The 24,363-nt window shown below is 42.4% G+C and overlaps 1 pseudogene across 1 annotated transcript; it reads right to left on the bottom strand.

The window, feature by feature from the left end:
• Nucleotides 1-454: 454 nt before the first annotated feature.
• LOC307058515 (large ribosomal subunit protein eL28-like) lies at nucleotides 455-22,775 on the bottom strand (annotated as a pseudogene). Its single transcript has 2 exons — nucleotides 22,740-22,775; nucleotides 455-943 (listed from the first exon to the last, which is right to left on the bottom strand). The product of its transcript is annotated as a large ribosomal subunit protein eL28-like (transcript).
• Nucleotides 22,776-24,363: the final 1,588 nt, after the last annotated feature.

Raw genomic sequence — 24,363 nt, 5'->3', positions numbered from 1 at the left:
CAATTTTTTGGCCTGTAGCCCAAAGTTAAATTTCTTTTTCCAGGTTGAAAGTCACCTGGAAAAAAAGAATTATTGATTTAAAAATCATTTAATACTGACATTGTATCATCTGTTTTTCTGGCTAAAGAACAAACAAAACCTCATTCAATCAATTTTCTCAAAAGCAACTTCATATTTTATACTTTTCAACATAGAGACTTCAGCTGTTTGTTTGGCACCTTTCCAAAGAGACAATTCTCAAGACCCTGAAATCTCTGGTCATTTTAAAACTCAGCACACTTAAGATTTGTTTTTATACCATTATACATGCATCAGAATGACTAAAATTAAAAATACTGATAACACTAGAGGTCTTAGAGGAACTGAAACTCATACATTCATGATAGAAATGTAAAGTAAGTGGTAGAACCAGTTTGCAAAAAGTTTCTCTCTTTTTTTTTTTTTTTGAGGCCAGTCAGCTGACAGCTTTATTGCATTGGAGAAGGGGATAGATCGCCCAGGAGCTCTTCGTGGGGCGGGTCCGCTTTCTCTTCACCATCACAGGCTTCGGGCTGCGCAGGATGGCGCTGGCTCTGCGGATGACGGCCATACGCAAATCCGTGTGTTCTTTCGGATCTCGTGCGGGATGCTGCTGAGGGTGGCCCGGGCGTTCTTGTTGATGGTGGTCCGCACGAAGGAAGTGGCTGCCTTTCGCTGGCCGGATCCCCGCTTCATGACCACCACGACCCCTTTGCCGTCCGCCGCCGGCTCCACGCCCACAGCCTTGCGGTGAATGAGCCCGTTGTAGCGAAAGGAGTTGCGGGCCTTGAGGTTATTGGGTTCGGTGCTGTACGTCTGCTGTTAAGCTGGAGCAGTTCCGCACGACCATCCGTTGCAGATGCGCGGACTTGGCGGCAGCTTCTCTCGTGGCAGCGGCCGGATACGGAGTTTCTTTCTTATAAAACTAGATATACATCTACCCTAGGACCTAGCAAGTCCATCCATAGGTATTTGCCTGAGATGAAAACGTATGTCCAACACGATTTGTATATCAACACATGACTCAATCAATAAATTGAGGTATATATATTGACAACAAAAAGAAATGAATTACTGATACATGCAGTGACCATTGATGAATCCCAACAATATTAAACTGAGTGAAAGAAGTCTTACCTACATGAATACATACTGTATACCTCTATGTATAGGAGGTTCTAGAACAGGTGAAGCAAACCCATGGTGGGAAAAAAAATCAAAAAAGTGATTACTTAGGGGAGGTTCCAGGGGAAATGAGAAGGAACATAGGGAATTTGGTGGAAGGTTATGGTAATTATATCTTTATAGGAATTTTGGTTCCAAGATTTCTGCGTGTATCAAAACTCCATGACTATTCACGTAAGAATTTTGCATTTAATTGTATCTTCATTTTACATCAGAAGAAAGAACATACTAAATAGAGAATTCTAGGTAATGATAATGAATGCTGAAGTATTTAGGGGGAGGTGTATTGTTGTCTGCAACCTACTTGGAAATTTATCCCCCCAAAATTAGCTGTGTAGACAGATGGACAGATGTGATGAAGTAAGTGTAATTAAAACATTAATGGGAAAGTTGAGTGGAAGGTATATGGATTTCATTGTAAAAATTTTTAAACTTTTTTGTATTTGAAAATTTTCATAAAAACATTCTGGGGGGATAAAAGTCCTAGAAGTTTCCCAAAATACTAGCCCATTTTTGCCTCTCTGATCTCATCTCCTGCTACCGCCTGTCTCTGTTCTAGCCGCATTTAAGTGTACCAGGTATCCCCTACCTCAGGACTTTTGCACTTGTCCTTCCTGATGCCTGCATTTCTCTTCCCTCACATATCTATCTGACTTTCTCCCTCACCTTCAGGCAGATTTATAAGATTTCTGTCCCCTGGTGTACATGCCCTGTATAATCTCCTCCCCTTGGGTGTAGATGGGACTTGTGGATACGATGGGACATCACTCCAGGGATTAGGTTACCATATATGGCAAAGGGACTTGAGGGGATTTTGCAGATGTAATTCAGATCCCTAATCAGGCAATTTTGAGTTAATTTTTTAAAAAAGATGATCTTGGATGGGCCTGACCTAATCAGGTGAGCCCTTCAAAAGAGGGCATCAGAAAGGAAGTCAAGTCAGAGAGATTCCAAGCCAGAGATGCTCCCCTGCTGGTCTTTTAAGCTGTGGAGAAGGCCATATGGCAGAGAATAACAGGTAGCCTCTGGGAACTGAGGGCCTCAGTCCTACAACTGCAAGTAACTGAATTATGCCCCAAACCAGTGAGCTTGGAAGAGGCTCCTGAGATTGAGATGAAATTGCAACCTGGTTGACTCCTTGATTTCAGCATGATGAGACCCAAAGAGAGGACCCAGTTGCATTGTAAGAGTTCTTTATATATCCTGGATACTAGACCCTTATCAAATATATGATTTACAAATACTTTCTCCCTTTTCTGTGCATTGTCTTTTTACTTTCTTGATAATGTCCTTTGAAGTACAGAAGTTTTAAACTTTAATGTCACCTGATATATCTATTTTTTCTTTGGTTGCTTGTGGTTTTGTTGCCATATGTAAGAAAGTATTGCCTAACTTTTAGTCCAGTTTTTTTGGGGTTTTTTTGTTTGTTTGATTTTGGTTTTGGCCATGCTGCATGGCTTGTGGGATCTTAATTCCCCAACCAGGGATCAAACCTAAGCCCTCAGCAGTGAAAGCACGGAGTCCTAACCACTGGATGGCCAGGGAATTCCCTAGTCCAATTTTTATAATTGATATCTGTTAAAGGAGTCACCTGACCACTTCACACTACCTGGAAAACACTTCTACCAGACATCCCCAAGACTTACCCCCCACTTCATTTAGGCCTTTACACAACCGTCACCTTATCAGGAAAGTCTTCTTTGATCACATTATCTAAAGTAACAGTACCCTTTGGTCACTTACCATACTTTACACTGCTTTATTTTTCTTTAGAGGACTCCTTATATGACACACACTCTCTCTCTGTCCTTCTCTGTCTCTCTTTTCTTCTCTTTTCCATTTTCATTTACTGTATACCCCTGTGCCCATATTAGAATGTATGCTCCTGGAAAGAAGGAATTTTTGTTTACTTTGTTAACTGCTGATTACTCAGTGTCCAGCATAGACTCATAATAGGTGATCAATAATAATTTGATAAGTTAATGATTCCCCCAATCCAAGTGTTATCAAACTTTTTCATCTTTGCCAATCTGAAATATGTAACATGATATTTTAATGTCTTTTTATTTGCATTTTCATTTCTGTGAGTAAGGTTTAGCACCTTCTCATACATTAAAAAAATATTTCTTTCTCTGTTAGCATCATTGTTTTCAATAGATGCTATTGTAATAAATGAAATATACACATCCCTTCAAAAGGATTACAAATGTTATAGTAGTTTTGGTCGTTCTATTCCCTATCAGGGTTTGAAATAATGCCTTTTGTTGAATGCATGAAGAATGAACGGCTAGAAGGTGAAGACAGGCCCCAAGAAACTTTTTGAAGTTTAAAAGGAGTCCGCATAATTGAAGGGTATCCTGTAGGCTAAAATATGGAGAAGACACATTTAGCTGTGGCAAAATACACATAACATAAATTTTACATATCTTGACCATTTTTAAGTGTACAGTTCAATGATATTAAGCACATTCACATTGTTGTGCAACCATCAGCACCATCCATCTCCAGAACTCTTTCCTCTTGAAAAACTGAAACTTTACCCATTAAACAATAACTCTCCATTTCCCTCTCCCCCAGCCCCTGGCAACCACTCTACCTTCTTTCTCTATGAATTTCACCACTCTAGGCATCTCATACAAGTGGAATCATACAGTGTTTGTCTTTTTGTGACTGGCTTATTTCACTTAGAATAAAGACTTCAAGGTTCATCCATGTCGGAGCATGTTGCAGAATTTTCTTCTCCATTGTGTGTGTGTGCGTTTCTCTGCAACCGGCCTTTTTTTTTTTTTTTCAGTTGAAGTATAATTGACCTACAACACTAGGTTAGTTCCAGCTGTACAACATAGTGATCCGATATTTCTATGCATTTCAAAATGATCACCACTCTTCTGTTGCCTTTGAATGTTTCCCCATGCTTTTGGTCCACCTGCATTTCACACTCCTTAAAGGTCAGACTATTGGCTGCTTCAAGGTGTATCATGCAGTCCCCTGGAATTACATTGTGACTTATACACTCAGGTGTTGATTGTTTTTCACTCATTCATTCATTCACTACAAAATGTGACAATCATGTTTCTGCAAAAAAGGAAGGAAGATATGCTTAAGCACTTTGAAGTTTATACCTAGCTGACCTTGCCTCTTGTTGCCCAGGGCACTGGGTTTACCTTCATCCCATATTTTTATGCATCCCAGAGAAGGAAACTAATCAAGTGCCACCAGTCCTGGACCAGGTATCCAAGTAAACATCAACTACAGGTACGTATTGGGCTAAAGAATTGGAAGTCACAAAATAAAATCTCTGCTCTTTGCAGATCATGTCTGAAGTCACAGTTACCTTCTGTTGATTTGTGAAAGGAGTAAAGGACAGTCACTGGGATCTTGATTATGTTATCTAAGCTGGTTTTATAGTCACCACAATGACTTCCCTGGGAGGAAAGCTGGTGAATCTATTACCTGGAAGGAGACTGTGTCCCAGTGCCAAGGCTTGGTCCTGGCTGTTCTAGACAATGCCGCCAAGTACGACCATGTAGACTGCATTGCACAGCTCCTGAGGACACCATTCCTAGGCTTGTGTCATATGGAGAACTGAAGATAAAGATCTCAAATGGAAGCTCCTTCTCAAACAGGAAAGGACTGGGAAAGAGAGCATTGGTGGGTATCTGTGCTGATTGAATGGTGCCAATGAATTGACCCCTCCCCGCATGACTTTGTCCTGAGGAGGAGAGTGAGGGTTAGGAATCTGGTTGGTGAGATACCAGTCTCCCTCACACAGTGAGTTGATAATCATAGTCATAGCATCTACTCTCCTGCAGACTCTGTGCAGACACTTCATGGATAAATCTCATCCAATCCTCTCAAAAACCATTTAATGGGTAAAGAAATTGTTCACTTCCTTAGAGAGGGAAATGAAGAGGGCATTAGACTAGGAGAAAGGTGGTTCACTACTTACTCACCAGTAGATTTTGGGCAACTCACTTAGGTCTTCTGGTCAATACTCAGTTACCTGCAGCCCACGAACTGCTTGTTGCAGCGCATGAGGAGAGCAGTACAGGATGAAGAGCAGATGTTTAGAAACTCTCATGCAATTTGACGTCCAGTGCATGAGCAGGGAAATTGTTTCATTGAACAAAGGATAGAAAAGGTGCTGTCCATGAGTTAGGTGTATTGAGAGCTGTATGTATAGTAGGACAATGTTACCATGTGTGATATTTTAAGGGTTAGTTGGTCAACTGTAAACCAAATGCATACAAAAATCTGAGAAAATAAAAGCATGTAGGTCTTTTTATAATTTGTTATTTTTTACTTATTAAATATAACTTTTTGTAAAAGTTTTTGTAAAAGTATGTTTAAAATTTGTAGATATTAGCTAAATTAGGAAGGCAAATTTTCATAATAATATTTAACTATAACTTACAGTTGTCAAAACACTCTTCACTTGACTTCTTTTAATCAAGAAAAGACATACTTTTCTTAACACTCAACAGCAGCAGTAATAAAACAAATGATGACTGTGAAAGTGATTCTGAAGAAATTAAAACCAAAAGAATTTGTATTAGTTTTACTTGAAAGTATAAGTCTTCATGTATTAAGCTCACTTTTGTGGACATAACTGATACTAAACCACTAAAACTGTGGTATGTTATCTGCAGAGATGTACTAGCAAATGAAGTTAATAAAGAAAGTCATCCATATAGATCAGTGGAACAGGATAGAGAGCCCAGAAATAAACTCACGCACTTATGGTCAATTAATCTACAACAAAGGAGGCAAGAATTTTCAATGGAGAAAAGACAGTCTCTTCAATAAGTCATGCCGGGAAAACTGGACAGCTACATGTAAAAGAATGAAATTAGAAATTCTCCAACACTGTATACAATAATAAACTCAAAATGGATTAAAGACCTAAATGTAAGACCAGGTACTATAAAACTCCTAGAGGAAAACATAGGCAGGACACTCTTTGACATAAATCACAACAATATTCTTTTTTTGATCCATCTCCTAAAGTAAGGGAAATAAAAGCAGAAATAAGTAGGACCTAATTTAACTTAAAGGCTTTACACAGCAAAGGAAACCATCAACAAAATGAAAAGACAACCTACTGAATGGGAGGAAATATTTGCAAATTGTATGACCAATAAGGGATTAATATCCAACATATATAAACAGCTCATACAACACAATATCAAAATACAAATAACCTGATTAAAAACTGGGCAGAAGAACTGAATAGACATTTTTCCAAAGAGGAAATGCAGATGGCCAACAGGCACATGAAAAGATGCTCAACATCACTAATCAGGGAAATGCAAATCAAAACCACAATGAGATATCACATCACACCTGTCAGAATGGCTATCATCAAAAAGAACAGAAATAACAAATGTTGGCAAGGATGCAGAGAAAAGGGAAACCTCCAACACTGTTGGTGGGAATGTAAATTGGTGCAGCCACTGTGGAAAACAGTATGGAGGTTTCTCAAAAAACTTAAAATAGAACTACCATATGACCCAGCAATTCCATTCCTGGCTATATAGCCAAAAAAAAAATCACCAAAAACATTAATTCAAAAAGATTCACGCACCCCAATGTTCATAGCAGCATTATTTACAATAGCCAAGATATGGAAGCAACCTAAGTATCCATCAACAGATGAATGGCTAAAGATGTATTTTATATATATATATATAAATATATATAAAATGGAGTACTACTCAGCCATAAAAAAGAATGAAATTTTACCATTTGCAGCCATGTGCATGGACATGGAGGGCATTATGCTAAGTGAAATGTCAGACAGACAAAGGCAAATAATGCATGATATAACTTATGTGTGGAATCTAAAAAGTACAACAAACTAGTGAATATGACAAAAAGAAGAAGACATAGATATAGAGAACAAACTAGTGGTTACCATTGGGGAAATGGGGAAGGGTCAATATAGGGATGGGGTGGTGGGGGGTATTGGGTGTAAGATAGGCTACAAGGGTGTATCGTACAACATGGGGACTATAGCCAATATTTTGTAATAATATAAATAGAGTGTAACCTTTAAAAATTGTATGAATAAATAAATAAAAAGTCATCAAATTTAGGTAGCATTTACAAAGAAAACAAAATAATAAGTTTAAAACTTGAACACTTTGCAAGAATATTGAATTTTTAAAAATTGATAGAAGCAGAGGTTCAAAATTTCCCATATAAACATTGTTAATTGTGTCTAATAAAGTAGGACTTTGGGATGCTAAAACAAAAAAAAATAGTGCAAAACTATATCAAAAATCTTGGAAATTATGTGTGAATTTGTGGCAAAGAAGGTAGGTCAAATATCATTCTTCATAGCTGGAAAAATTCAGCAACTATCTAATGACATGGCAGATTAACTCACAAAACAAATACAGGTAGCAAAGTATTTTTCTTTCTTTTCATTGCAAATTGTTGAATGCACACATACTGCTAACATGACAATTAATTTGAAATATGTATATGCAATTTGAACATGGTAGAGATATGAGGAAGAATTTTTTTTCAGCCTCATTGATGACAACACAACTAGCTCTGAACTACATAAAACTGTGAAGGATTACACTGCTAAGGAATGTGGTTTGAGTTTAAATTTGTGTAGGAATATGCTCTAATGGTGCAACTGCGTTGACAGAAAAACATTCTGAAGTTATTACCCAAGTTAAAGAGCTTGCATGAGTATGTAAATCAACACACGGCTTCCCTCATCAAGAAAGCTTTGCAATGAAAAAAATTTAGCTTATCTAAACAGTGTCTAGTTACGTAGTAAAAAAATGTGAATAATGCAAAAGCTGATGTACTAAGTTTGAGATTTTTTCTCTTTATTATGTGATGACATGGAAGCTGATAACATGGAAACACCTATTATTGCGTATGATAGGCATGAGATTCCATGCTTACTGAAGGGGAAAGTTCTATTAACAATGTCTGAATATGAAACAAAATTTCAGTGTTCCTAGCAAGTGAAAAACACACCTACATAAGGTCCCCACCTTTTAAATATGTGGTTTGGATGACTAGTTTATTTGTGTAATATTTTTGGCATTTTTGATGATCTTACTACTTCTAAGCAACGAAAGACTGCAATATGATTTTCAATGGCAGATGGGATTGAAGAGCAAAAATAAAATTGAGAAGCTTGGAAGAACAGAGTTTCCATAGACTGTTATAACATGCTCCATAATTTAACAACAATTATCAGTAAAGTAGGTGATGATCTTGATATTGCACATCTGGGAAGTGTTATGGTCAAATGTCTTACAGATTTCACAGAATTGTTTAAATTTTATTTCCATCAAAAGAAGATCCATGATGGGAAATTTACAGATCCAGAAACCTTTGCTTTAATCGAAAGATAATTTGATTCAACTTTATAACCTTACAAGATAAATTGGTGGAAATGACAATGGATTGAGAATTGAAGATGGATTTTGAAAATCAGAATCATTTGCTTCACTTTGGGTAAAAGTGAAAGGTGAAAATCTTGAACTTCCTGGAATGGCTTTAAAATTTCTTCTTCCATTCCCGTTAACAAACCTCTGTAATACTGGTTTCTCCACTAGAGCTCTTATTAAAACAAAATTTAGAAACTGTTTCAACAGACATTGTACCTTGTGAGTAGAATTATACTCCATTCTGCCTGCATTAGATAGACTAACAAGCCATAAGTATGTGTATTTGTCCATTAAAAACACAATATTGATATAAATAGTGTTCATTCGAAGTGGGGAAACATATTGTACTTATAATTTTTGTTTAGTTATGACTGAAGAATGACAAAAAAGTTATTAGCATAATAGCAATTATCTATATTAATCGGTTATTACATGCACATTTAATGAACAACACATACAGATTTTGCAATCGTTTTACTTTTTCCTTTGTTATGTTTGTTCTGATTATGTTTATTGAAATGTAATATTGTCTGTTGAATCTGATAGTAACAATTATGTTTTTATTTTGTATGTCTTTGTTTTTAAATGTAATTTATCTAATTTTTTATTTTTTATTGAATTTTACAAATGGAGTAATTTGCAACAGATTAAAAAAATATATAAAAACTGGTCCTTCACCACATTTAGTTTGAGAAGCCCCATTCTACGCATCAGCTTCATCTGTAACGTGAGGATAAACTGCTAACTTTTTTAAATTTTTTTAATTATTATTTTATTTATTTTTGTTTGGCTGCACCAGGTCTTAGTTGCAGCATAAGGGATCTTTAGTTGAGACATGCATGCAGGATCTAGTTCCCAGACCAGGGATCAAACCCAGGCTCCCTGCATTGGGAGGTGGAGTCTTACCCACTGGACCACCAGGGAAGTCCCTAAACTATTAACTTTGGATAGATCACACTTTTGCTTTTCCTTTTGGCTTAAGCATGAAGAAGAATTTATTGGCTCTTGTAAATCAAGCAATTCAAAGACATACCAGCTTCAGATATGACTTAACACAGGGCCGAAATCATGTCTCCAAAATTCAGTTTTTCTCTATACATTTCTCAGCTGTTGCCTTGGTGTTGTCTCCATTCTTCATGGCTCCCTTCAGATGCAGCATGAGAGCTGCATGCTTCCATGTTGAAATTCAGTGAAAAATAGTGAGTTTCTTTATCCTAGCATTTCCAGGAAACATTCTGAGGTTCATTCTGATTGGACTAGGTCAGTCCATGAGTTTATCTTTGATTTGATTACTGATGCCATCAGGATGCTGGACTTTGGCCAGGTCTGAATCATTTATCCCATTGTTCTTTTTTTATTTAAGTATTGTGGTTTTTTTTTTTTTTTTTTTTTTTTTTTTTTTTTTTTTTGCGGTATGCGGGCCTCTCACTGTTGTGGCCTCTCCCGTTGCAGAGCACAGGCTCCGGACGCGCAGGCTCAGCGGCTGTGGCTCACGGGCCCAGCCGCTCCGCGGCATGTGGGATCTTCCCAGACCGGGGCACGAACCCGTGTCCCCTGCATCGGCAGGCGGACTCTCAACCACTGCGCCACCAGGGAAGCCCTATTGAAGTATTGTTGATTTACAGTATTGTGTTAGTTTCAGGTGGACAGCAAAGTGATTCAGTTATAAATAAATAAACAAATAAGCATATTTCAGATTCTTTTCCATTATAGATTATTACAAGATATTGAATATAGTGCCCTGTGATATACAGTAAATCCTTGTTGTTTGTCTATTTTTTATATATGGTGGTGTGTAGGATTGATTACAATTTTTTTTTTTTTTTTTTTGTGGTACGCGGGCCTCTCACTGTTGTGGCGTCTCCCGTTGCGGAGCACAGGCTCCGGACGCGCAAACTCAGCGGTCACGGCTCAAGGGCCCAGCCGCTCCGCGGCATATGGGATCCTCCCGGACCGGGGCACGAACTCATGTCCCCTGCATCGGCAGGCGGATTTTCAACCACTGCGCCACCAGGGAAGCCCTTGATTATAATTTCGAGTGATGTGAAGTGCAGTAAGTTAGGAAAAAAGGGCCACTTTTATTCCAGTAGGAAAGATGAACGTTGTTCTGAGTTTCACTTTTCATCTTTCCCACTAGAGGGCAGTCAAGAAGTACTTATAAGTGTTGGGCGTATCATAAAGCCAAAATTGCTCTTTAACTAAGAGATCGAAGTACGGAGAAAAAATAAAACAGAGCAAGATCAATTACCCAGCGAACGTTTATTGGTACCAATACTGTACTGTAACACACTTAGACTCGATGAAGAGCTCGAAACCAATGTCTATGTATTTATAGCTAAAATCCAAGATAGTAGGTAAAAATGAGACAACACAAGGCTAAAGAACGAGTTTTGCAAGATGTTGTTTTATATTATTTGTACTTTAGAGTACATGCACATGCAGGAGAGAGAGAGAGAGAGAGAGAGGTTGATTCATTCCTCAGGCCTGAAGACTGGGTGGGCTGAAACCATCTATATTGACAGCTCCAGTTCATAAGATGTGGAGAAGTAGAGGGACACAGGCTGCACATCACAGGCGTTACTGAGCTGTTGCTCTGGGGCACACACACATACATACACTTACTTTTATTCTGATTGTCACTACAAATCTTAGCCCATCTCTCTATTCCAGTTTCCTAGCTGACTTCTTTAGGGAATTGCTTTCAGTAATTAGTTCATTCAACATTTGCTGAGTATCACCTTGTTCCCAGCACCTTGTAAGGCTCCGGGTACAGCTGTGAATGAGCTTCTACTCTCAAGGTGTTTAGAGAATGTAGCTTTTTCTGTTTGGGACCTTGAAGGTCCTGGGAACTGTTTCTATTTCAAGTCAGCATCTCCTTCAATCAGTGACAAGTGGGCCACTTGGAGCTGCTGTCTCTCAAGTGTTCTCCTGCAAAGGTGGGAAGACAAGAAAGAAAAAGAGAGAATAATTATAGGACCATAGAGTGATCCAGAGCTGCCTTGATAACAAGATTAGAGAAAACAGCCAAGCCTTTGAGGTGCCAGGGCTGGACTCAGCCTTGGCCAACTGTACATGGAAGCATGTCACCTTTTGACTTTAACAGAACTTCACTGAAGTGAGTCTTTGAAATCCAAAGGAAGAGGGGCCCACGCATTGAGGAACTCATCCCATGCCTACTCCAGCCTTGTTCCGATTCTGTAGGAACACACGATGTTCTCACTTTAAAGACTGTCTGGGACTGCTGGAGGCAGTATAGTGGATGGGTAAGAGTTTGATTTAAGAATCAGACAAGCTGCAGTTAGAACTCAGGCTGGACCTCGTGGTAGCTGTGTAACTTCAGACATTATGTCTGAGCCCTAGTTTCCCCACTTGAAAGTGGAAATAATAATAATAGTAGCACCTCAGAGGGTGTCGTGAGGATGAAATCACATAAGTGAAGTTCTTAGCACACTGCCTGGCATAGGATAAGCGCACAGTGAATGCTGGCTTTAAAAAATAAGCTGAGGGCTTCCCTGGTGGTGCAGTGGTTGGGAGTCCGCCTGCCGATGCAGGGGACACGGGTTCGTGCCCCAGTCCGGGAGGATCCCACATGCCACGGAGCGGCTGGGCCCGTGAGCCATGGCCGCTGAGCCTGCGTGTCCGGAGCCTGTGCTCTGCAACGGGAGAGGCCACAATAGTGAGAGGCCCGCGTACTGCAAAAAAACCGCAAAAAAGCTGAGCTGGAGCTCAGAGATCATCTCTTCCAACTCCATTCTACAGATGAGAGAACTGAGGCCCAGCAGCCTAGTGATAGCAGAAAGATCATGAATTTTGGAGTTAGACAGACCTGGTTTTGAATCCTGGCTCTACCAGTGGACTTGAGGAAGGTCACTTAATTTCTGTAAGCTTCAGCCTCCTCATCTGTGAAATGGGACAATAAGGTAACTCTGAGGACTAAATGGTATGTATTATGTAAAGCACCTGGCACAAGGTCCTGGCACATAATAGTTGCCCAATAAAATGTTCCTTTGCCTCCTTCCTTCTCTTCCGTTGTCCAGAGTCATACTAGGTCCTAACTTTACAAACGTAGGCCTCAGGGAGTTCATGCTGACCTTCATGATGCAAGGTCTTGAGTCAAGCTGGTCTCAAGTCAAATCCAGTTGTTGACCTTGGGCAAGTGACTTATCCCCTTTCTGTTGTATTTAACTTGTCCGTAAAATGACGTTAATAACACTACCTACCACCCAAACCTGGTGTGAGGATCATGCTCTCTTTTGAAGTGTCCCATAAATGTTTATTTTCATGTCCTTCAAACATGGCTCTGATCTGTAGGAGACTCTCAGGTAGATAAGTAGTCACGCCCATGTTCATTCATTCAATCAATCGGTTTTTTTTGTTGTTGTTCTTTTGTGTGCCAGGGTGTTATCAGAGCTGGGAGTCACAGAATTAGACAAGGCTCCTCGTCTTGAGTTGCTCACAGTGTAGAAGACTTAAACAATGGCTACATGACTGTGGGTCAAGGGCTTTGAGAGGCTGGGTCATCAGCGGTTAAGAGTACAGAATCTACAGTCAGACAGCCGAGGTTTGACCTCAGCCTGCCACTGTGTGATCTTGTGCAAGTTACCTAACCTCTCTGTGCCTCTATAAAATAAGGATTACCACTGCACTTCGTTCATGGTGTTGCTGTGAAGGTTAAATGGTTTCATACCTGCAAAGTGCTTAGAACAGAGCCTGGAACATAGTAAACACACTATGTGGGCTTTTTCAATCAATAGGAGCATAAGCAAAAATGACATCAGTAGAATTTAGGGGAGAGGGTGGAGTCCTAGAGGAAGAAATAGGGAAACCCAGGAGAAATTCAGCGCAGTTTCTATACCTCAGCCACCCTACATTTCACATTTCAGAATATTCCCAGCAGCCAAACCTGGAAGGAATCTGGAGAGCTTTTCGTCAGACTCACAGTTTGCAGATGAGAAAACTCAGGCCAGAGAGAGAAAATGGCTTGCCCAGGTGAGGTAGACAGAATAATGACCCCCAAATACGTCCAAGCCCTGATCCCAGAACCTATGATTATACAGCCTTACATGGCAAAAGGAACTTTGCTGATGTGATTAAATTAAGGATTTTGAGTTGGGAGATTTTCCCAGTGGGTGGGTCCAGGGTAATCTCGAGAGTGCCTAAGGGAAAGAAGGTGGCAGAGTCAGAGGGGCAGACGTGGCATCAGAAGCAGCGGTTGGATTGATGTGGGCCAACAAGCCAAGGACAGTGTGTGAAATGGGACCTCTGCTTCCCCCATGCCCCTCCCCCACGGAGGCCCTTCCATTGATCTGAGCCTTCACTTCCTGTTATTTGTCCCAGGGACCAAATTTGCTACTTTCAGCTCTGATAAAATGCCTGCCTCCCCAACTCCTGACTTTAGAGAGAAAGCCAGGGCCTCACTCTCAGAAGTGTCCACAGAAAATGAGTGATATTAGCTATCTGTGGAAAACTTTTAAGGAAAGAACTCACCCTAGATGAGATCTGTGAACAAGGCTGATGAGATTTAGGAAATGTATTCAATAACAGTCATTCAAATAAGCAGTCATTTAACTAATAATCAGCGGTCCTCTGTGAAGCACTACTTGGTGGCTGGGATGGAAAACTGGCAGGAGACGATAGTCAAGAGTTTGTGTCTCCAGAATTAGACAAGGTAGAAGAGGGCTTGTGAGGCTGGGAGACCAAATTTATGTATTTGGACAGAAAAATCCTTAGAACGGAGAAGAGAAAGTGATCAGGCTACCACTGCTGGAGAGAAAGGAAGCGTTGTCGACAATCAAGACAGGGGACACTGCTGGACTTGGTAGGTGGGAACATAAACTGACATGAAGTTTTTGGAAGCCTGTTTGTCAGTATGGACCAACAATTCTCCTTTAGGAAATTCCTCATAGGGGAGTAATAAAGATGTTCAACTGCTAAGATGTTCATTTCGGCATTGTTTATAATGGTGAAAATACTCAACAATATGGGATTGGTTGAATAAATGATGATATGGCTATCTGGTAGGACACTATGCCAGACATTTTTTTTTAAATGATGCTGTGGAAGACCAGTTAAAGACATGAGATGATGTTAATACACACTCAAAAGTGAAAAGAGCCTGTTGGAAGATGGCGTGGGCATAGGATCTCATCTTTGTTTTAAAAAAATTATAATACACAAAAAGCCTGGAAGGACAAATGCTAAAATACTACCTCTCGATGATGGAGAGGTTTTGATTTTTTCCTTTTGGCTTGTTGAATATTTTCCATATTCAATAATTAGCATGTGTTACCTTTGCAAATGAAAGTTATCCATAAAAAATAATTAAAAGAAAGTGACCACTGGGTGATATCTAGTTTGTACCTGGATCTTCCTGTATGTTATCTCATTTACACTTTAAAGCAGTATGATTTAGGTGTTACTGTGCCCATTTTACTTACAGAGAAACTGACACAGAGACTTTAAGTAACTTGCTCAAGATCATACAGTTCATAAGTGCTGGACCTATGATTTCAAACCAATTGCTTCAGACTCTAAGGCCACCTTCTTTCTACGACATCACCTGCTCCCTTGTAAAGAGTTGCCAGATCCCTCTGCGCTCTTTCTATGTTCTGAGCAACCTTCTGCATATATAGTAGCCTCGGCTTGCCTTATCCTGTAGCAAAGAACAATACTGCTGCTGCTGGACTCAGGAATGGCCTGATAAACTAATACATTAGTTTCCTGTTTCATTATTCCCACTCTTGTTATTACTTAGAATAAATCGGTCCCTCCAGAGCTGATTAGGGCTGGGGGAACAGGTGGGTCAAGTCCCAGGGTCCACGCTGGCAGGCTCTGGCTACCCTGGCTGGTTTCCTGCCCAGCCTCCTTCAGTCTAATTCCCAGGGGGTCATTTGAAATAAGCTGTGACTTCTGTAGAGACTAGAAGCTGGGTGATTCCCCAGTGTATGTTAACCCAAGGGCATTGAGATAAATGCTCAGTTTCCATCATACGAGTTGACCAAGGAGAGGGATGTGCCTAAACTGATTCCGTATCCACACCACGTGCTTGGCAGGAAGAAGTCACTTGGTGGATATAGAATGTATCCATGGCCACGGGAAACCACCAAGGTCACTCTCTGTGCCAGCAGCTGCCTTTCCTCTCCCCTTGGGTCAAACATTGCCCAAGTGGCCAAGAACTGATCAAGTGGTTAGTATTTTCTGGAAACCTGCACTGTGTCCTATTATCTGAAATGACTAAAGGGAAGGTGACAGGAACAAACAACAATTGAGCACCTGCCTGCCATCAGCATTCTGTTCTTTCCATATTCATTCATTCAACAAATATACAACTTGTTGAATGTGTACCGTGAGCTAGACCTTGCACTGGATGCCAGGGAGAATAAACAGGTAAAAAGGATGCCATGTAAGGAGCGTCTTACTTAAAGCATAGGATTAAAAAAGTTTTTTGTTTTAAAATTATTGTTCAGTAAAGTTGATTCTGCTGATATACAGTTCTATGCATTTTATTTCTTTTATTTTTTATAAATTTATTTATTGATTGACTTATGGCTGTGTTGGGTCTTCGTTGCTGCGCGTGGGCTTTCTCTAGTTGCAGTGAACTGGGGCTCCTCTTTGTTGAGGTGCGCAGGCTTCTCATTGCGGTGTCTTCTCTTGTTGCAGAGCACAGGCTCTAGGCGCACAGGCTTCAGTAGTTGTGGTACGTGGGCTCAGTAGTTGTGGCTTGATGGCTCTAGAACACAGGTTCAGTAGTTGTGGCTCACAGGCTTAGCTGCTCCGTGGCATGTGGGACCTTCCCGAACCCGGGCTCAAACCCGTGTCCTCTGCATTGGCAGGCGGATTCTTAACGACTGTGCCACCAGAGAAGTTCAGTTCTATGCATTTAAAACATGTATAGATTCATCCTGTTAGCATCACAATCAGAACACAGAACAGAGTATAGGAATTTTAATTTCCAGTTGGCTGTTGTGGAATTCAGTCCCAGAGAGTTTGAGCAATTCTCCAAGGTCAAGGTGTCCAGTGTTTACACAAATGACGGAAGGAAATGCGGGTTTCACCTTGGAGTCAGCAGGAGGTCAAGGAAGGGCTCTGTGGCCCAGCATTGGTCCTTGAAGTGGAAATCCCCTCTTTTTCATGGATGGTTGCAAACTTCTTGGTGTCAATGAAATCTACTCTGTAGCTTGTCTGGAATAACTGATTTAACAAAGAAGTATTTTGACTCACTTTCTTTAAAAACAACATGACTGCAAGGTAATCTTTTGCCAGTAACTCTTGGTCATCTTGGTGACTGTCATTTGAGGTACCTTATTCTGACTCCTATCTTGGGGAAATTGTGCTTGCTGCCCTCACCACAAGCCCGCGTTTAACCAGATGTGTTTAATGAGCTCTATCCTGGACAATAAACACTTCAGTGTGGTGAAAACTGTAAACTGAAAGTCAATAAAGTTGAGTAAAAGTTGAGAGCCCCTTCTAGGGAGTTTCAGGCACTTGCAAAATCCAGTACTTCCGTTCCACCTCTTAAATCACCTGCTGTTGTTGCTGAAAGCACTTTGGAAAATTTTTAAGCCAGCGTTTTAATGTTAGTTTATGTAAGTAATAAGTGCACATGATAAAAATGACACTAAGTGACCGAGAGTCTCCCTCCTACCTCCAGACCTCGTCCCTTGGTCTCCCCTTCCAGGGGCAAATGCCATGGCCAGTTTTCTGTGTATCCTTTTGGAAAGTCACTAAACAATCAGAAAGCATTCTATTTATTGTCTATAGAATGTGCATTTATGTACTGCCTAAAAGAAATATGCCACCCCACTTCTCCTGACTCTATTTGTTCAATTAATTTAACTGGGGGCTGGTACCAGGTATACAAGGACCAATAAGGCAGCTGTGACTTTCAAGGAGCTCTTGTCAAGCAGAGGACCTGGGGGCAGCATTTGTGTAAACAGGACTAAACACAGACTGCTTGGGTTAGTGGCTCAGATGCTCCTTAGTTCCGCCCGTTTGGTCCTGACACATCCACCACTGGCACCATCTTGTGGCAGTGGCTGGTTTTCCAGATGTACCTGCAGGGCTGGTCCCAAAGCCTCCAAGGCGGGGCTAAGCTTGCCTTCCCTGGGGGAAGGGAAATTCTTCTCCTCAAAATCCCCAACAGGACCCCAGAGGCCGTCCCCACAGCTGGTGACCCCTAGCCTGGAGCGGGCCTGAGGAACGCTTTCCTTCCAAAGTGCTTGGAATTCCCACCCCTGCATCACCGGACTGGAAGGGACTTGAGAGGATGAACCACCCCATTTCCTGACTCCCGTTCCCACACAACACATCCCCATCCTGGGGACTTCTGACCTCGTGGGGGTGGGAACACACCAAGGACCAGGCACTCCTTCCCTGGGCAGCCCACTCAGTGGTCACACAACACAAATGGTGAGAAAGATCTTCCCTATATTAGACAACACATGTGGCCCAGTGACACCCATCCAACAGGCAGACCAAACCGGGCTGACAGGATCAGCAAAGTGGAGGCATCTGAAAGCATAAACAAATTTTCAAGGGACATTGATATTTGACACTATTTAAAAAAAGAAAACAAAAGAAATGAAAGCACTAAAGTGGTCATTATGAGAAACATCAGAACCTTATTGGACTCCCTTATACTTGTCTTTAGGAATTAGATTACTTAATTTTATATTACCTCTGGGAGGAGGGTGGGCAAGAAATATGATCTTTAGAGGCTTAAGACTTCGAAAGATCTTAAACAATATTCTTGGATTCTGCTCTCTGCACTTACCCGGAGGAAGTGTCCCCCACCAGACAGCCTTTCAAATATCTGATGACTTCTTCCGCTCTCACACTCAACGTTCTTTGCAGTTTGTCAACCTCCAGGAAGCCCTTTCTGAGCAACTGGGAGAGGATTGGGGTTTCCCCCAAGACACACAACCCCGTTTGTGTTTGTCTTTCCACTCAGAGTCCTGACCCCTGTGCTTGGAGACAACAATATCCCCTGAGTGGGTGCCCAGGAGGCGCCCACAGGGTCAGTGACTACTCCTTACTTCATGGCTGAGGCTTGAACATCCGCCTACCTGTCCCCATCAGACTTACATCACAGGTCTGGAGGGATGGGGTCCTGGTTCTTTTCCCTCCTTACCCAGCCCCAGGACAACCAGGGTCTCCCGCCAGGCTTTCCATAGCAGGGTTGTGGAATAGGGCTGAAGTTGAGAGCTGGTGCCTCTCAACCTGGTAGGATAAGGGCACAGGAAGGGGTGACTAAGCCTCCCTGGCAGCTGGGGGTCATACGTATCATGGCTCTTATTACTAAACAGGGCATGGCAGAGTGAGGGCTCTGGAGCACAGGGGATCCTGAACGAAACAGGAAGTGGTCACTGTGATTCAACCACAGAGCTTTTTCCTGAATGTCATCTGTTGGGAGTGACACAGCTTTTGGGGAAAGTCAGTGCTGAGGTGGGGGTGTGGGTGGGTGGGTGGATGTTCAAGTTATGGGTTGGTGCTGCCGCAGAAACTGGGTAGTGAGGCCGGGAAGGAGGGCAGACTCCTTCCTGTAGCATCGGTGTCTCCAGGGAGTCCCAGCCAGCACCAGTCCCAGCCATGTGGGAAAATGCTTCTCCATAGAGGGGACAGCTCCCAGGAGGCAGCATCTCTCTGCTTTCCTGGAGTCAGAGACCCTATTTACTAAAGCTACCATTTGTACAGGTTACTTTACTTCTCTGAGCCTCTATTTCCTTATCAATATAATGGGAATAATAATGGAGTCCACTAACAGCTTTATTGTGAAAATCAAATGAGATGTTATGTTTATCACTTAGAAAAGTGCTTGGTATATGGTAGGTGGTAATAAACAATAGCTGTTATTATTTAGTATTTATTATAATCAGGGACTCCCAGAGGTGGAAATCTTAACCTGAATAATCCATTTTAAAGAAAAGAAATCTGAGGTGTCAAGAGGGCCAGTGATGTACCCAAAGTCTCACATTGCTAACCAGAGGCACAGGTGTGCCTAGAACCGAGGTCTCCTGCTTCTCAGCCCATTTCCCTCGTTCTCTCCCCCACCCCCATTCATCATCCATCACTAACTGGGTTCTTGTTACGTGCCAACCGTTTAATGTATATGATATCAGTTAATTCTCAGAGAAGGTAGGCAAAATTGTTCCATCTTTCAGATGCCATGTCATTCAGCATGATTTCAGCCATCTTCTCATCAATTCCTTTAAAACTCTCTGCCCAGTGACCCCCTCCAGGAAGTCCTTTTGCATTAAACCTTCCCCAGAATTCTAGTCCCTCCCAAACACCCTGCCCTCTCAGCTATTAGCCGACAGCCTGATCTAGCAGATACATCTTGCAACCATCAACAATCAACATAAACATGAGGAAGGACAAACATATGCAGGACAACATCCTTCAAACATGGGTCTTTCAAATCATAACTTTAAAAATTGTTTAAAATACTTTTATAATAAACATAAAGTGGGCTTCCCTGGTGGCGCAGTGGTTGAGAATCTGCCTGCCAATGCAGGGGACACGGGTTCGAGCCCTGGTCTGGGAAGATCCCACATGCCACGGAGCAGCTAGCCCCGTGAGCCGCAATTACTGAGCCTGTGCGTCTGGAGCCTGTGCTCCGCAACAAGAGAGGCCGCGATAGTGAGAGGCCCGCGCACCGCGATGAGGAGTGGCCCCCACTTGCCGCAACTAGGGAAAGCCCTCGCACAGAAACGAAGACCCAACACAGCCATAAATAAATAAATAAAAATTAAAAAAAAAAGCAACCAGAGATTTAAGGCATACAACATTAAAAAAATAAATAAATAAATAAATAAAAATAAATAAATAAACATAAAGTAACAGCCATCATTTTTTGAGTATTTATTTTATGCCAGGTTCTCTTCTGATTCACATGGAATATCTTTATTTATTTTATTTTATTTTTCCATGGAATATCTTTAAATATGCATTTCTAATATTCTCAGCAAGTGAGGAGAATTCCATGGCGGCTCCCATTCTTCCAAGGTGTTCCCTGGCTTCTAGCAGCTCACTCGAGGCAGTAGCAGCTTGTGGGCATCTTCTGCCCTTAGGAGAGGTCCAGGCACAGATGAGGCCACAGAGCCCCAGGATGGCAGACAAGGACTAGAGGGGGGCAAATACCCCAGATACATCTAGGGACAGACAGCCAAACATATTCATTGTGGGGTGAACATATTTCTGAGGGAAGACCTGCCCCCTCTGGTTTGTGTCTTATTCTCCTGTTTCAGTGTCAGCCTGAGCGTTGTTTGCCAGCCTGTGATGTAAGGTCCAAAATCCTTAGAGGACGTTCACAGCCTGGTGGGCCCTGCGTTGCTCTGTCCTCTCCTTAATCTCTGAGACCTGCTTACCTACCGCTCCTTCCCCTGCCTCCTGACCTTGTCTCTCCTACACCAAAGAACTTTGCTGTCATTTCCCCTAATAACCCCAGCTGGAATACAGCTAGACTTCTGCACATTTCCTTCCCTGCCCCGGCGCTCCCCCTCACCTCTTGCTTGCTTCCTGAGGACATTCATGGAGAAGTAAATAAATACTCCGTTTGGGCTTCTCTCCCCTGATGAAGCTGGTGGGCTCCTCAAAACAGGGACTGGGATTTAATCTTAACAAAACTTTATTTACAAAAATAGGCTGAAGGCCTATGGGCCTTAGTTTGCCATGTGATTTTTTTTTTAATATTGCATTAAAATATTATTTTTTGGCACTCCACCCCTCCCTTAGGTTTTTGTACTCAAAGCAAGTACTCAACTCTTCTCACACTATTCCCCATCCTGTTTGTATCCTCAGTCCAGCACAGTATCTGGAGGTGTGTCAGCTCAGTTCTCACAGTTGGATGAATGAATGGATGAATGGATGAATGAAGTGGAAAGGACACCAGAGTGGAGATGGAGAACTCTCAAGTCCAGGCTCTGCCACTAATTATGGGACCCAGGCATATTTGTTAATGCTGCAGACCTCAGTTTTCTCATCTGTAAAATGCACAGTCTGTGTTAGGATTCTTTCTGCAAACACTCAACAAACATTCATAGATAAAGTTATGGCTCAGACATAAAAAGAGGGACATGACCGAGTTCGTTGCCCTGGAGGTCCTCACAGTTGAATGAATTTAGTAAATCTCTGAGCCTTAGGATTTTCCCTCTGGAAAATGGGATGATGTTTGCCTAGGGCTGTCGGTGAGGCTCAAATGAGAGAAGGCAGGCGTTCTGCACTGTATTACTCCAAGCCCTCTCAACTCTTGAGCCCCAGGACTTGTTTCATGCTTTTCTATAAACCAGTCAACAAAAATACTAACATCACACCCTTGTACTGGCTATGGAGAGCAGCTGAGTGCCAGGATTTCAACTCTGTCTGGGTACTTACTGTGTGTCCTTGGGCAAGTTACTGAACTCCTCAGGGCCTCCATTTGCTCATCTAATGAATGCGAATGACAGTTAAGTGTTCTCCCACCTCACAGCATTGTTGCCAAGGTGACTGGAAATTGCCATTGCAAGTGTATTGAAAACTGAAAACACCGTATTTGGGAAGTCGTCAGAGGACTCCTCCTGGCACAGTGAAGTTTTATGTCCGTCCCTCCCCCATCACACCTGCTCTCAGAAAAGGAACAGAAACTACTGCTTACTGACATGGAAAGTGATCCCCGCCAGGGTAAGCTTAACTTTTATTGGGCATCAAAGCCTCACAGAAGTGAAGTGGAATTTCAGGTGTTGGGGAGTTGGGGGGTCGGAAAGCCTTTCTGAGCCACTGAAATCGCACGCAATAAACAATGTCGTGGACAGGGCTTCCGAAAGCTCCTGTCACTCTCATTTGGTCATTTCTTATCGAAACTTCAAGTAGACCAACTCACTTCTGCTTGGGCCTCAGTTTCCAACTGCATGAAAGGAGAGAGCTGGGCAAGGAGAGCTCTGAGCCCCCTGCTTCTTTTAGGTTTTACTGGCGTTTCGGAAGCCCGGGAGGTGTGGTTGGGAGGGGAGAGGACGAGTTCATTTCCCTTTGCCCTCCTCAGTTACCCTTTCCGGTCACTTCATTCCCACACCGGTGACCAGGGCATTGCCAGGGCGTATTTGCGCCCGGGTAGGCTGGGGCGCATCCTCTGCCCGCCCGCGGCACCCTTGGATTCCCTGCCGGCTGGGCGCGGGTGCCCATTGCGCAAGCGCTGCCGGGGAATGTGGCCGGGGCAGTTCCCACGGAGCTCCCAGCTCAGGGTGGGACCCTCTCCTCGGCCGGGCAATCAGAATCACACTCTGCAAAATAGTAATTATTGTTGCTTCCAAAGCCCCACCGCTGGCCGTTGCCAGGCCCTGCCCAGGAAGTCCAAATAATCAGCACCTATGGCATTTTAGTCACCCCTGGGCGTGGGGGGAGCCGGGTCACGTGATCCCTGGGTGCTCCGTAGGCGGGAGCCACTTCCTGGAGCCGGCCTGGGACCGGCAGGTGCCGGGAGGCTGGAAGGGGCTGGGGCCAAATCGGGGTGTGTGTTCGTGGGGGATGTAAGGTGAAGAAGGGAAGAATATGAAACTCTCCAGGAAGAAGGAAGAAACACTAAGTGAATTTATACGCGATTCTCTTCATTTTCCAGAAGAGGTTGAGAGATACAAGAAAATCGCCCCAAGTCCCAAGCTGCCAAAAGGAAGAGCCAGGGCACTTCCTACTACACTAAAGGCAGGTAATTTCACAGGCAGGATAAACCACCCCAGTCTAAACAGTGGTTGAGCGTATTGGGAACGGTGAGAAAGCAGTGGGCAGGCCTGCCCTGTCCAGGTGACTGTGGGGCTGTGGGACTCATACTCTTGGTGACAGTGAAAATGCCCTGTCAAAATTCAATGAAGGGGACATCCCTGCTGGTGCAGTGGTTGGGAGTCCACCTACCAGTGCAGGGGACAAGGGTTCGAGCCCTGGTCCAGGAAGATCCCACATGCCATGGAGCAGTTAAGCTCGTGAGCCACAACTACTGAGCCCGCGTGCCACAACTAGTAATGCCTGTGCGCTTAGAGCCCGTGCTCCACAACAAGAGAAGCCACCGCAATGAGAAGCCCACGCACCACAAGGAAGAGTAGCCCTCGCTCACCACAACTAGAGAAAGCCCGTGCAGAGCAATGAAGACCCAACGCAGCCAAAAAGAAAAAAAAAAAAATTCAGTGATGTGGTACGCATCCAGTAGGGTCCTGTCCCCTGACCTGCATCAGATTTGTGGGAATTTTAGGAAACAGTCTCTTGAAAGTTTCTTGAACAAATTGCTTAATTGGTGTCAATTAAGCATCAGTTGGTATTCCAAAGAAGCATTCCAGAATCAGAAACAGTTTTTGAAAAAACACTCATAATTTGTAAATGCATACCACCCCTCTTTGCCGCCACCCCTCCAAACAGTGGAAACAATACTTGGGAGTGAGTCTATCCACTCCACAGGATATTTTGCAGCTCCTAAGAATGATGATTACAAAGAGTCTTTAATAACATGAGGAAGTGCAGATGCTATAAGGTAGGATACACAACTGTACACACAGGATGATCACGGCTGTTTGAAAGAAAAAAGAAAGAATGAAAGAACCCAAACCAATACATAGAAAACAGGTTGGCAGGAAACACCAAAATGTTGACAGTGGTTTTCTGTGGGTGGTAGGAGATTTCATTTTCTTCTTTCAACTTTTCAGTATTTTTTAACTTTTCTATCTATGGTATATATTACTTTATAGTGAAAACTATCCATGTTTTTTACTTTAAAAGAGAGAAAGTG

This window comes from Hyperoodon ampullatus (assembly GCF_949752795.1).
Source record: "Hyperoodon ampullatus genome assembly, chromosome: 1".
Classification (NCBI taxonomy): Eukaryota; Metazoa; Chordata; class Mammalia; order Artiodactyla; family Ziphiidae; genus Hyperoodon; species Hyperoodon ampullatus.
The sequence above is the reverse complement of the archived record's forward strand: the minus strand, read 5'-3'. Positions and strand labels throughout refer to the sequence as shown.